General features: G+C 50.4%; 1 long non-coding RNA gene across 1 annotated transcript; it reads left to right on the top strand.

Moving 5' to 3' along the window:
- The first annotated feature begins 988 nt into the window (after nucleotides 1-988).
- LOC129136159 (uncharacterized) lies at nucleotides 989-12,946 on the top strand. The gene is made up of 3 exons (XR_008537509.2): nucleotides 989-4,082; nucleotides 5,622-10,581; nucleotides 11,115-12,946. It is a non-coding gene; the product is annotated as an uncharacterized LOC129136159 (long non-coding RNA).
- The last annotated feature ends 1,653 nt before the right edge of the window (nucleotides 12,947-14,599 follow it).

The following is a 14,599-nucleotide window of genomic DNA, read 5'->3' as shown; positions in this document are numbered from 1 at the left end:
GGTCCCGCAGCTGGCGCTTCTGGAGCAGGTCCCGGGGGAGGCGCTGGGCGGGGGAGTGGCGTGCACAGGTGGGGCTGCCCACCTGCAGGGAGCCCGAGTGTGCGCCCTGTGCCACCCATTGCCGTGCCCCCGCGTCCCGTCCCTCGTGTCCCACGCCGAGCCTCGCCCCACCCGCTCCACCCCACTCCGCGCCCCACTCAGGCCCCACTTAGCACCTCTCGCCCCACTCCTCGTGCCCTGCCCCTTCCTGTGCCCCACGCCACGCCCCGTCCCACGCCACGCCCCGTCCCACGCCACGCCCCGTCCCACGCCACGCCCCGTCCCACGCCACGCCCCATGCCCCATGCCTTGAGCCACTCCCTGTTCCACGTTCCGTCTGCCCTGAGCCCTACCACGCACATCCCTCTGTGCCACGTGCCCCACGCCCAGACCCACCTCCTATGCCCAGAGCCCCACCCTGGTCCCAGTCCAGCACCTCACGCCCGGCAGGTGAGGTCGCGTACTCGGAAGGTGGCTCCTTTCTCCCCCGCACGTGGCAGGCACGTTCTCCACACGACGGATTCCCCACAACAGCCACGACCGGAGCCATCAGACTTCCTGGGAGTGGAAGCCACAGGTGACACGGACCTGACAGCTCCTTAGCTGAGCCTCGAGTCGAGGCAATCGCATTTGCCTCCACGTTTTCCCGCCCACGTGGCGGGACGTGGCTGTGACTGAGTCGTGACTTCAGGTCCAGTTGTGTGGGGTGTGGCTGGACATACTATGGCAGCCTATTGACACCTTGGCTGCATTTATTTTTTGACATCTCTGCTTCAAATGAAAATGCCAGAGAACAGAAACGTTCCCGGAACGAAGGTCTGGAGGCAGCTCCCAGGGGCGCCTCGCGGTTTTGGGGCGTGGCGCTCGCGGGGGGCGTCCTGGGGGTGCAGCTGCAGTGCTGCGGGGCGGGGCGTTGCTGCCACTGTCTGCGGGGAACTGTGGGCGGGGCAGCAGAGTTGGGGCTGTATGGTTCGTTACCTGCTAGTTTCAGTCCGAAGACATTTGACGCCTGTGCGGGTTTCCTTTTCTGTTGCCAAAGGTTCTGGAAGCAGGACCTCGGAGTCGGGAAGGAAATGCATTTCAGGAGCCGGGAGGAGCAGGCCTCGCCGACCTGCAGGCAGAGGGCGCAATGCCTGGCGAGGTGCCTGCCCAGAGCCTGCCTGCCCTGCAAGAAAAAGCCATTTGGAGGCCCCAGGTGGCCAGTACTGGGACAAAGCTGTTCCCTGCCCTCAGGAAAGCCAGACCCACGCTGGGTCAGGTCCTAAACTTTCTCCATGGGGTGGGTTTTGTTCACCTCCACAGGCAGTGGGGGCCCCTGGACCCCAGAGAACACAGGGGACGGGGGGACAGGGCAGGAGGGGCTGGTAGGGAGGCATCGGAGTGTGGCAGGCACTGGAGCATCAGCCACATGCCAGTGATGGGCCGGTAGACCTGAGCTCCAGCCTAGGTCTTCACCTCACTGAGTAAGGACCCTGCTTGCAATCCGCACACCTGTGCGCAGGGCTGGGCATTGCTGTTGGTAGTAATGGCCTCTCTGTTTGCACCTCTTGTCCCACAAACCATAGGAAGCCCTTTCTGGGGTACACAGGTGGCAAGGGTACATCCCCAGAGGAAGTCTGGACTTCCCAAGGCTGACAAGTGGTCTGTTGACAAATGGATCCACTGGGTCATCTGGTTCATGATTTCCCTTCCATCATGCTGGCAACTTGCATGCACCCCTTCCATCAGAAGCCAAATGGGATTTAAGAGCCAAGCATCCCTTTCCCTGACTTTGCTCATCTGCAGCTGGGTGCACTTTGTAGCCCAGCGTGATGCCTTTCCGAGCCCTTAGCAGAGCGACCAGCTCACCTCAATGAAACCCCCTTCCTCAAAGACCACACCCGGGGTTCCCAGCCCCTGGCTCCCCGGCAGCCCTGGCTGGAGCAGAGCCTACCTGGCAGGTAGATGTGGAAGGAAGGAAGAAAAGCAAACCTGGGAGTGAAGGGAAGCCCAGGCTGGGCTGGGCTGGAGGAGGCGTCATGGGGTGCAGCCAAGACCTCTCCACTTTCCTCCTCCAGCCACATCCGCATATCCTATTTCTTAAGTCACAGGGGATCTCACCTCCAGTTCCCAGCTCGGCCCCCATCAGGCTCAGCCTGTTCTCAAATGTCTCGGTCACTTTTCCCGCCAAGGCTTCTCCTACCACAGTGCACCAGTGGGTGGCTCCTCAGGGGCAGTCCCCAGACAGCATCCCCACAGCCTGGCAAGCTTTCCTGACCAGGTTCACATGTTGGCCTGGTCAGACTGGAGGAAACCAGCTGTCCCAAGCTGAAGTCTTCTCCTTCTTTACCATCTCTCTCTCCCTCTCCCTTCCTCCCTCTCCCTCTCTCTCTTTCTCTCTCTCTCTTTCTCTCTCTCTCTCTCTCCCCCTGCCACGGTCTGCAAAGGCCCCTGGGCACTGTCCAGGTGCCCAGGCTGAGCCCCAACCCTAAGAGCGTCACCTCTGTAATGTGCAGAAACTAAAAAGCCTCCCATCATGACGAGCTACAAGTAGGTTCCACCTGCAAGAGGCGGAGCTCCACACTGCTGGGGCATCTGCTCGTTCATTTTGGTTTAACTGTCAGGATGGACGGTGCCCTTGTTATGCCAAGGCAGGGCATAAGCACCTCTGGAACAGTGGGGTGGAGATGCTTCAACTTCTGGAAGACCACACCCCTCGGGGAGAACATCTGGGTATCAGGCACAGGAGAAAAGGCATGTCTGACTCAGCGGGAGAGCAGGGCGCCTGGGGGTGCTTATGGGGTTTGTTCCCCCAACCTGGCCCTTGGTCTGGGCGTGAGTGCCATGGTTGAGGAGGGGAGAAGAAGACCAGGGCTGACAGAGGGGTTGGGGAGAGACTTTCTGCTGCTGGAACGAGCAAAGTTGCTGAGCCGCCCAGAGAGAGAAGTACAGTACAGAGGGGCGGGGCTTTTTCCCACCTGCCCGTCTTGGTAATGGGCATCTTGTAAAAATCATACTTTCCAGTGGGTTATGGCTGATATTTAGGATGACTGTTAGATTTGGTGTGTTTTGTGTCTAGCCAGCTGATAACCTTTCCAATTTGCTTTAATATGTTAACACGTTCTCTTCAATTTTCCAGGAATACCAGCATGTTTATAAGTAATGATGATCAATTTTTTGCCGTATAACTCCTCGGGAAAACATACTTAGGTTATGAAGCATTCCCTGCGGTAACCTTGAGACTTACGGCAGCATTGTCTCATCTGTTGGTGTTTTAATTATATCAGCTGCTTAACTTTCTTATTTTAAAAAAACATATTGTTATGGAAAATTCAAACATACTCAAGCATGCTAGGCCAGTGAGCCTCCATGCCCCTCACCCAGCTGCAGTGAGCATCAGCGTTTTGCAGGCTTGCTTCCGCACTGTCTCCGAGTTTTTTCCTGGAGTGTATTAAGGTAATCCGTAATTCCACCTTGAATACCTCAGTATGTGTCTTTAACAGATAAGGGTATTTTGCCACGACTGATACACACATTTAACAAAATGATCCGTAATTCCTTAATAGAGTCTGATATTCAGTTCACTTTCAAGTTTCCTCCAAGCTGTGATGGCCCACCTCCTTTCCAAGCGTTGCTTTCCCTACTTGTGTTTTCAGTTTCCACCTTTCTCACACTGGCTATACGAATATAGGCTCTCCAGACGTTGGCTGAGGTGATGAAAACAGTATGTGGCTTTCGGCAGCTCTGGATCCAAGGACGGAGAGGTGGATCCAAACCTGACAGCAAAGAACTGATTTCAGATGCCCATGGTGCAACAGTAGAGTGATGCCCGCGAGGAGGGGTGGGCCAGAGCTGAGGGAGGTCTCCCATCCGAGGGGCTGAGCTTGCTGCCTTGGGCAGCACAGAAAGGGCTTCCGCGCTCCAACCTGCAAACACGCCAGCTAATTGTCCAGGACTGAGACCGTTTGAGAAAATGATGGTGAAATCGATCACAATGTTTCTTCTGAGGAAGTGAGCCAAAGGAACTTCGTCATATTTATCCATTCACAAACTCTTCTAAGAATGTAAGTTTAATCAAATTAGCAGATTTTCTATTCTTCTAATATGTTTCCTTTGTCAGTTAAGTTAGCTAACAAATGGCGTGAAAGTGGTTAACATTTGCAGAATGATCGTTCCATGTACGTGATAACTCTATGCACATTTTCTGATTTAGCCTAAACAGTCTAGCCCTGAATCAGAAAGTAATAATCATTCCCTTCTTCCCACATGAAGCCCACAGAGCTCTGCCTGGGGTTGTCTGTGTGTGTATGTATGGGTGTGCACATGAATGTGTAGCTGTGTGTTCATAGTGTGCATGTGTGGGTGTGCACGTGTGTACACAAGTGCATATTTGGGTATGTATGAACATGTGTGCATGCATAATGTGCATGAGTGTGCATGTGAATGTGTGCTTAGGGTGTGCATGGGCATGTACATATGTGGTTATGTGTACACATAGGGCATATGTAATTGTATGAGTGTGTGCATGTGTGTGTGCGTGTGTTACACGTGTTCATGTGAGAGTATGCACATGGGTGCATGTGTGTACATGCATGTGTGTGTGTGTGCAGAGCTTATTAAAATTATACATAAAAGTCCTACAAGTTTTTTTCACTTAATTTGTCCTGAAAGTGTTTCCTATGGACACATTTCATCAGCACAAATGGAACTCATCATTTTAAAAGCCATGTGTTACTACATTGAAAAGATGAACAGTAATTCGCATAGCTGCTATCCCCCTGACAGACACATAAGTTGCTCTCAAATTTTGGCTACAGCAAAAGTGTTAAAACTCATAAGTTAAAAATGCAAATCGAATTCATGATATATCATTTTACTATCAAGTTGGCAACATGTTTTAAAAATCATAATCGTGCTAGTGAGGATGTTGGAAAATAGGCACTCAGTCACCATTGGTAGCAATGAAAAAAGAGTTTCAATCATTGTGGAAGACAATTTGGCAAAACCTATCACTATTTGAAATGCCCCTGCTTTTTGGTCCATCATGGCCTCCTTGGTACTGACTCTGAGCTTAGATTCATGCCTGAAGCTGCTGTCCCAGCCTTGTCCCCTGACCTTCGGAGGGGACTCAGTAGAGGTCAAGCTGGTGATACCTGTCCACACACCTAAAAGTTCAGGTTCGTGGAAACCATCTGGACTCAGGAACCAGAGCCTCGGTATTTAGGTGCTCGCTGCTTTGCATTTTATCTCAAACACAGCTTCTCCCTGGCAAGACGGCAGTTCAGGAGCTTGGCCTCCTGAGAAGTAGAACAGATTTCAACCCACCTGCCCTTCAGTGGAGGGAAGAGGTGATACCATTAGGATGGCGCAGCCCCTCCCACCCACCTGCCAGGGCCTCCTGGAGGTCTGGGAGTGCCGGTGGCGGGGGTCCTCACTAAGACCCAGTGTCCCTTCCCATGCTGGTTCATGCCCAGGAGTGCTCCCCAAGCAAGGAGGCCAGTGCAGCTTCCTGAAGCCCCATGTCCCTTGGTGCCCCCTCACTGAGCCATAGGCCCTGCCACTGTGGTCCCTTCATTCTACATTTTTTTTTTTTTTTGAGACAGAGTTTCACTCTTTCACCCAGGCTGGACTGCAGTGGTGTGATCTCAACTTCTGCCTACCAGGTTCAAACAATTCTTTTGCCCCAGCCTCCTGAGTAGCTGGAATTACAGACACCCGCCACCAAGCCCAGGTAATTTTTGTATTTTTAGTAGAGACAGGATTTCACCATGTTGGCCAGGTTGGTCTCGAACTCCTGACCTCAGCTGACCTCCACCCACCTCGGCCTCCCCAGGCGTGAGCCACCACGCCATCCCATTCTACTCTCTTGAATAAGGCGCTTCACTGTCTGGAGGCTGCAGGGTGGGGTGGAGAGTCTCAGGAGACTTGCTGCTGCCTTATTCTGATGTGCAGGAAGAATGTGACTCCAGTACTCAGTGTCTTATGAACCAAATGATCCACTTCCTAAGCCGTTTTGCAAAAGAAGCCTTCGAGTGATCTTCACCTTGGAGAGACCCAGAACTCACACCACGCTTGCACGGCAGGCTAGGGATCAGACTGCTCTGTCCATATACGGGGACAGGCAGACGTCATGATATGGTTCTCGGTGCTCTTTCTGGACTGCTCAGCAATAGGCCAGCTGGGATTGGGGTGCCTTCAGCCCAGCAGGGACTGGGGGCTGGGGGCATGGATCCCAGGCCTCCTGATGCTGGCTGCTGAACTTCCCAGCACTCCCTTAGGGAGGGGGCATCCAGGCTCAGATGACTCCCACCCCAGCTCCTCATGTTCCCTGCTGATGAGTGCACTCAGCCCATGGAAAGGGAGAATGGCGGGGGACAGGTCCCCTCCTGGGGCATCCTCACTAAGATACCAAGAGATTGGAGCTTCCAGACCTCCCACTGCTGATTTCAGAATTAGCTTCCCCAGGCTGGCCAGTTTCTTATCCCAAACCCTGCACATTGCTGTGTGATTTGCCACGTCCCTAAATGGTTCATGCCCAGTAGCTCTCTGGGGACAGCAAATTGGTAGTCACCCACTGTGCTTTCCTCAGAGTCATCCACAGTACCCTTGGGGAAGGCCATTGCCCCAAGTAGAAGAGTGCATGAGATGTCGGGAGGCTTCCTAGAAGCAGAGGTCAGCCCCCCCGCCTGCAGCGTATGAATGAGAAACAGGCCCAGGGTGTCTTCTGACTTGCAGGGCATGAGTGTGAATTTTATGGGTCCACTTGGCTGTGCCACAGGATACCCAGATAACTAGTGAAATATTATTTCTGGGTGTGTCTGTGAGAATGTTTCTGGAAAAGGCCTTGAAATCAGGAGACTGCATGAAACACTCATGAGATCAGTGTGGGCAGGCAGCATCCAGCTCATCGAGGGCTGAGTAGAACAGGAAGATGAGGAGGGCACGTTTGCTCTCTCTGCTTGATCTGGGCTGCCCATCTTCTCCTGCCCTCAGATGCTGGTGCTCCTGGTTTTCCAGTCTTCAGACTCACACTGGGACTCACGTGGTGGACTCCCCTGGCTCTCAGGCCTTTGGGCTTGGACTGGAAAGCACCACCGGTGGTCCTCAGCCTCCGGCTTGCAGACAGCAGAGTGTGGGACTTCTCAGCCCCCAAAATCACATGAGCCGACCCCATAAGAAATCATTCTCCATGTATCTGTGTATATCCTGTTGGTTCTCTTTCCCTGGAGACACTGGCCAATACACAGATGGACAGAGTAGCACTGGCTGGGCTAGTGTCACCGTTCCCAGCTGCTGGGGTGACAGAGCAGCACTGGCTGGACTAGTGTCACTGTTCCCAGCTGCTGGGGGGACCAACTGTCCTGGTTTGTCTGAGGCTGAGCATTTCTTGGGATGCAGGACTTTTAGCACCAATACCAGAACATCCTGGGCAAACTGGGAAGAGTGGTGGCTCCACACATTATCAGTCAAGCCCCTCCCTGCGTCCTCCCTGCCCAGTGCAGCACTCCCCTGCCCTGTGGTCAGAGCCTGCTGGCCCATCACTCCCTCCGGCCTTGCTACCGTCTCCGCCTCCTCCAGCTTAGCAGGAAAAAGCATACACAGTCGGTGCTTAATGGTTGTGCTCTGTGCTGCACTGAGGTGGGCTGTAGGCAGGGCCAGCAGATGATAATTGGGAGGGCAGCCCAGTCCCAGGTTCATTAGCCAGGGAGGCTAAGGCCAAGGATGGCCCCAGGCATGGCTCAGCCTCGGCGGTGGGGAAGGGCATGGGCGGTGTTTGATGCCCACACCTCCATCTGTCCCAGCAGTCCCTTTACATCCCATCATTTAAAACGAGCAAACGCCAATTAATAAAATAATCCCCCGAAACCATTTTCCTCCCGGATTGTGAGCCTACATCAGAGGTAAGCCTGCAGGGAAGTGTTACACAGGCTCATCAAGACCTTAAGTGAGGCTGTGGGGCCCACCCTCATGCCAGGGGCCCCCAAGACAGACGCTCCTGGATGAAATGAAGTGTAAGCCAGGGCCTGCAAGGGAGCCACAGGCTGGGGTGGCCTTGCCTGGACAACGGCCTGTTATTCTCCGTTTACCGCATTTCTCTCCCGGTAAACAACATACAACTGAGGACCCACTTCTCATGCACAAATGAGCAGTCCCGAACCCGAAACTTCAGTCAGTGGCTGGCCCTCCCTCTCAGGCCACCTGTCACCTGCTGGCCCAGTTGCTGCAGGGTCCATGCCTCCCTCTGTGCCTGTACCTGCTGGAAGAGGCCGCCGCATGTTACTCCCTGTCAAGAAAGAATTAAAGAAGCATCTTGGGTAGGAAGCAATTGTGGAGGGTGGAAGTTTCTGGCCAGGCAAATAAATTGGATTTAAGTATATTACAGTCATAATCTTTTTCTGCCCCTCTCCAGACGGTCTCTGTACATGGAAAAATGAGAATGTATTCGCAGACAAAGCTTGACCTGAGGGAGACGCCTGCCGGAATCTGGATTTTCAATAACATAAGACAATAAAGCTTAGACTTCTAACCTGCCGCAATATGGGAAAAGTATAAAGAGCTTAGCTGCTAATAAAAGGGAAGGGTCTTCCCCTCATATTTGAAGATCCGGACCCCCCAGAAGGACACTTCATGAAGATCACAGTGGGTTAGCTGGGATCATGCAGACACGAGGCCCCTTGTTGACCGATTGTCTGACAGTTGTCACGTATGGGTCTGATATTAATAAGGCCCGCATTGATTTCCTTGGGGTATTTTTGTCCCTGTGAGTGCACAGCCTCCTGTTGTGGCTCTAGCCTCGGTGGCGCTGAGCTACAGTTGCCCTCAGCAGGATGCACAGGTGGGGCTGCCCTCCCCGGGGTGTGCACACCTTGCCAGTGGCACCTCCCTCAGTGGGCGGCTGGAGGGGAAGAGGGGACATGCTAAGGACAGGGGACAGAGTCAGGGCCACTCCCTTGGAGACCGGGTACCCTGGTCCACCCACAGCAGGCAGGGCTTGTGAACGATGGGCTTGGGAGTGAGCCTTCTCTTGTTTTGCTTGCTCATCCAGTACTTCCTCTAGGATGCAAGTGGGCTGCCGGCAGTGTTACTGGGGTAAGTAACTGGGTGAAGTCAGCCGGAGGAAAGCGGCAGTGCTTAGTTAAAAGTGTTCTTTGACATGTAACATACGGCGGAAGCGGCCGCCCGGCCTTGGTGAATTTCAATGCTAAGAAGCCTTGTTGCTCACCCATCTCCTCCCACAGGGCAGAGGGCATTGCCCTGTCCCCTTGGTCCCCACCCAGACTTTCTCCAAGGGCACTCTTCAGTGTCATCTGCACTTTAAAATGACATTGAGGCCAAGCTTTCCGAAATAGTCGAATTCTGCTTGTACCAGGTGCATCCCTGCATCTGCACCTCAGACGAGCCAGCCTCATCCACAGTGCACACTGTCACCTGCTGGCCCAGTTGCTGCGGGGTCCACGCCTCCCTCTGTGCCTGTACCTGCTGGTACAGTCAGGCATGCAGCCCACCTAGTTGCGGCCCCTGGTGAGAAGGGCGAGCAAAAAGTGCGGGACGCTGGGTGCTCCAGGACAGGCCCATACTCTGCACACCTGCTGGGCACCATTGTTCTCTAGGAACTTGCGCCCAGCACCCAGGGTCCTCTGGAGAGAAAGGAGCACAGGACAGTGTGCACCTAGGTGGGCTGCATGCCTGACTCGCTGCTGTGTCCATATTTTGGGAACCTAGGACACTTTCTACAGTGAGTCAGAACAATCTCCAAGCCATGTGGGCTTCCCTCTTTGTCAAATACTATTGAAACGCAGGACGCTTATAGGAACCAGGTGGCAGCTGGCGAGATGGGGGCCGCTTCTCTCAGGGTGGAGGCTCCAGGCAGAGCTTGGAGAAATGGCCCAGCCCAGGGTGTTCTGGGGACCTGCAGAGGGAGCTGCCTGCTTCTGGGTCAAACAATCAGGGCTGCCAGGAGCTGGGGCTGAGCCTTGAGATAGGGACTGAAGAACCATCTCCTCCCCTCCAGCCAGCATGGCAGCTGCCTGGACAGTTGATTACCATCGTCCTATGACAGCAGGGCCTGAGGTCTGTGGATGGTGTCCATGACCTATCGGGCCTGGAAGACCAGAGCTCAAGACCCCAGATGGGCTCCTCGTCAGACAGGCCTGGCATGGGAAGTGGGCACCCAGCTGTGTCACTCCCTAGTTCTGTGAGTGGATCTTCCTGAGCCTCAGTTTCCCCATCAGAATACAGGAGAAACATGGAGTTTCTATGAACTGAATTGGGTCCCCCTAAAATTCCTATGTTGAAGCCTTAACTCCCAGTGTGACCCTATTTGGAGAAAGAGCCTACAAGGAGGTAATAAGGGTTAGATGAGGTCCTAACGATGGGGCCCAGATATGATCGAATTTGTGTCCTTATAAGAAGAGAAACCAGAGAGCTCACTGTCCCTCTCTCTCCACAGGTGAAGATACAGCAAGAAGACAGGCATTGGCAAGCCAGGAAAGGAGGGCTTACCAGAACCCAGCCATGCTGGCAGCATGATCTCAGACCTCCAGCCTCCAGAATGGAGAGAAAGTGAGTTTCTGCTGTTTAAGCCACACAGTCAGTGGCATTTTGTTATAGCAGCCTGAACAGACTAAGACAACATTGGGCAGATAACTGAATTAACCATGTAAAGCACAGGCCCAGGATGCAGTGAACACATGATGTGTGGTGGTCTACTCACTTCCCAGCTGTGTGGTTTGGAGTCATTCTCACATCTGCAAAATGGGAATCCTGGCAGCTACCACCCTAGAGGATAGGGAGGATAAAGTGAGACAGGACATGTGAGGGCACCGTGTAAGCAGTGAGGGGGCAACTGATGCCTGGGGAGTTGCTGCCTGAATGCCCCACGACATAGGGGCCATGAGGCAGCTGCACCCCTTTGCAGCCTTTTAGGAGAGGGTAGTCCTCAGCCTCTGAAGGACAGTGTTATGGCTGAATTGAGTCCCCCCAAATTCGTGTATCGATATCCTAACCCCCAGTAAATCAGAATGTGGGTATTTGGAGATAGGGTCTTTAAAAGTAACAAAGGTTAAATGAGGTCTTTGGGGTGGGTCCTAATCCAGTATGCCTGGTTGGATAGAAGAAGAGGAGGCAAAGACACAGACGAAACACACCAAAGGATGGCCATAGGATGACACGGGGAGAAGGCAAGCATCAGCAAGCCAAGAAGAGGGACCTCAGAGGAAACCATATCTGCTGATACCTTGATCTTGGACTTCCAGCCTCCTGGATGGTGAGAAAAGAAATTTCTGTTGGTTAAACCACCCAGCCTGAGCTGCCTAATACAGGTTGATTTGTTTACAGCTGCCTCTGCCCTCTGCCTAGAGAGAGTTGCTCTTTTATTCCTCAACCTCCTCTGAAGGTTTTTCCGTCTGTCACTAAGTCACCTGCTCACAGGCTTCCCAGCTTTGTGACAGGTGAACAAAACACTCACACGTTAGAAAAAATATGGGCATGGCCTTAACTCCTACTGGACCTAAACCTCTTGCAAATAAAAACTACAAACTCTAGACCAAAAAGGAAAAACGAAAAACAAGCTCTACTCAGTTCTCTGCTTAACTTTTGAACTACACATGCTTTTAGGCAGACTCAATGCATTTTAGCTAAGGATAAAATATCTGAACTGTGATTTGAGCTGATACGAAAGAGACAAATTTGCCGTTTAAGTTTAACTGAGAAAAAAATGAACATTCTCTGGAAGATTAGAACAGAGTTTAGAACCTCCACAACATAATGTTCCTAATATTCAGGATACAATCTAAAATTGCTTGACATATGAAGAACCAGGAAAATGCGACCCAGTTTAAACCAAAAAGTCAATCAACTGAGAACAATTCTGAGATGATCAAGATGTTGAAATTAAAAGACAAGGATTTTCCCAGCACTTTGGGAGGCCGAGGTGGGCAGATCACGAGGTCAGGACATTGAGACCATCCTGGCTAACACGGTGAAACCCCGTCTCTACTAAAAATACAAAAAATTAGCTGGGCATGGTGGCAGGTGCCTGCAGTCCCAGCTACTCAGGAGGCTGAGGCAGGAGAATGGCGTGAACCCGGGAGGCGGAGCTTGCAGTGAGCGGAGATCACGCCACTGCCCTCCAGCCTGGGTGACAGAGCGAGACTCCGTCTCAAAAAAAAAAAAAAAAAAAAGACAAGGATTTTAAGAAAGATATTACAACGATACTCAATGAAGTAAAGGGAAATATGCTTGCAGGAAAGAAAAGATAAGAAATCTCAGCTAAGAAATAGAAACTGAAAATACGGACCAAGTGGAAATTCTGGAACTGAAAAAAAGACAATATCTGAAATTAAAGATTCACTGGATTGTCTTAATAACAGAACAGAGATGAGAAATGAAGATCAGTGTACTTGAATACAGATAAAATCTATTCTGAAGAGGAGAGAGAAAAATGATTTAAAAATAATGAACAGAGCCGTGGGAACCTAGGGGGTAATATCAAAGGGTGTAACATAGATATAATTTGAGTCCTATGAGTAAAGGAAACAGGATGGCGCAGACAAAACATTCAAAGGTGTAGTGGCCAAAACATTTCCTAAATTTGTTGTTGTACCACACAAATGTGAGATTGTAAAAGTTCAGTGAACTCCGAATTGGATGATTTAGTCCTTTTCTTGTTTAGAAAAAAATGTGCAGCTTGCTGCCAGCAGTCAATTAGTTTTACATAAACATGCTCTTTGAGGCTGAAGCAAATCTGACTAAATTTCAATGTGAAAATAAAATATAAAACTATTCTTGGGGTTTGATTTTTTTTTTTTTTTGAGATTGGTCACTGAGGCTGGAGTACAATGGCATGATCTTGGCTCACTGCAACCTCCATCTCCCAGGTTCAAGTGATTCTCCTGCCTCAGCCTCTGGAGTAGTTGGGATTACAGGCATGTGCCACCATGCCTGGCTAATTTTTGTATTTTTAGTAGAGACGGGGTTTCACCATGTTGGCCAGCTTGGTCTCGAACTTCTGACCTCATGATCTGCCTGCCTCAGCCTCCCAAAGTGCTGAGATTACAGGCGTGAGCCACCGCGCCTGGCCTCTTGAAGTTATTTCTGAACAGAGCTCACATCAGAATTGTCTATTCCAGAAAAATCTGATTCATCAAATGAATCTTTGGCCAACAACTGTTCGAGAATGATGATAACATCATGTGTTGGAAAGCCACATTTTCTAAGATTTGACATTTTTAGCAATGAAGAATTACTATATTTTGTAAATGAAAATATCACTGCTGAAAACAGAATGCTATAAATAGAATGATGTATTTTGTTTCCAAAGTTGATATACCAGAGTGATGCCAAAATAATAATAAAAGGCCGGGCATGGTGGCTCATGCCTGTAATCCCAGCACTTTGGGAGGCTGAGGTGGGCGGATCACGAGGTCAGGAGATCGAGACCATCCTGGCTAACATGGTGAAACCCCGTCTCTACTAAAAATACAAAAAATTAGCCGGGTGCAGTGGCGGGCGCCTGTAGTCTCAGCTACTCGGGAGGCTGAAGCAGGAGAATGGTGTGAACCCGGGAGGCAGAGCTTGCAGTGAGCCAAGATCACACCACTGCACTCCAGCCTGGGTAACAGAGCAAGACTCTCTCTCAAGAAAAAAAAAAAGTTCTGGAAAAAAGAAACTATCAACCTAGAATTCTGTAATCAGAATAAAGGCAAAATGAAGCTATTCTCAGATCAAAGAAAACTTAGAAGTTCTTTGAAGGGAGATGATACCAGTTGGAAATTCAGATTTAAAGAAGTAATGAAGAGTATCAAAACTGGGAAAGGTGTCCCTTTCCCAGAAATGAGGAACATGAAACAGAGGGAAGAAACAGAAAACAAATAATAAATTAGCACACCGAATCTAACCATATCAAAAATCATGTTAAATGTTAATGGACTGAGCATTATAATTAAAAGGCAGAGATTGTCAGACTAGATTTTAAGAAACAATACCCACATTTCACAACCATTAGGAAGGCCACTATCAAAAAAAGAAAAAGGACAGATATTGAAAAGGATGTGGAGAAATCAGAGCCCTCATATCTTGTTGGTGGAAAATGTAAAATGGCACAGCTGCTGTAGAAAAACAGTATGGCAGTTCCAAAAAATTAAACGTAGAATTTCCATATGATCCAACAATTCCACTTCTGGGTATATATCCAAAATAATTCAAAGCAGAGTTTCAGAGAAATATTTATACACTCATGACACCCACATTAATAGCAGTATTATTCACAATAGCTAAAAGGTGGAATCAAAGTTATGGACAGAAGAGTGAACAAACAAATGTGGTATATCCAAAAAAAGGAATAGTATTTAAACTTAATAAAGAAGTAAATTCTGATACATGCTACAACATGGCTAAACCTTGAGGACATTATGCTAAGTGAAATAAGCCAGTCATAAAAAGACAAATACTGCATGATTCCACTTACCTAAGATATCTGGAGTAGACTAACTTATAAGAAACAGAATGGTTGTTGCCAGGGGCTGGAGAAAGAGAAAAATGGGGAGTTATTGTTAATGGGTAACATGGTTTGGGTCTGTGT

Source organism: Pan troglodytes, chromosome 8 (genome assembly GCF_028858775.2).
Source record: "Pan troglodytes isolate AG18354 chromosome 8, NHGRI_mPanTro3-v2.0_pri, whole genome shotgun sequence".
Taxonomy (NCBI): Eukaryota; Metazoa; Chordata; class Mammalia; order Primates; family Hominidae; genus Pan; species Pan troglodytes.
Note: the sequence above shows the minus strand (reverse complement) of the source record. Positions and strands in the feature narration are given on the sequence as shown.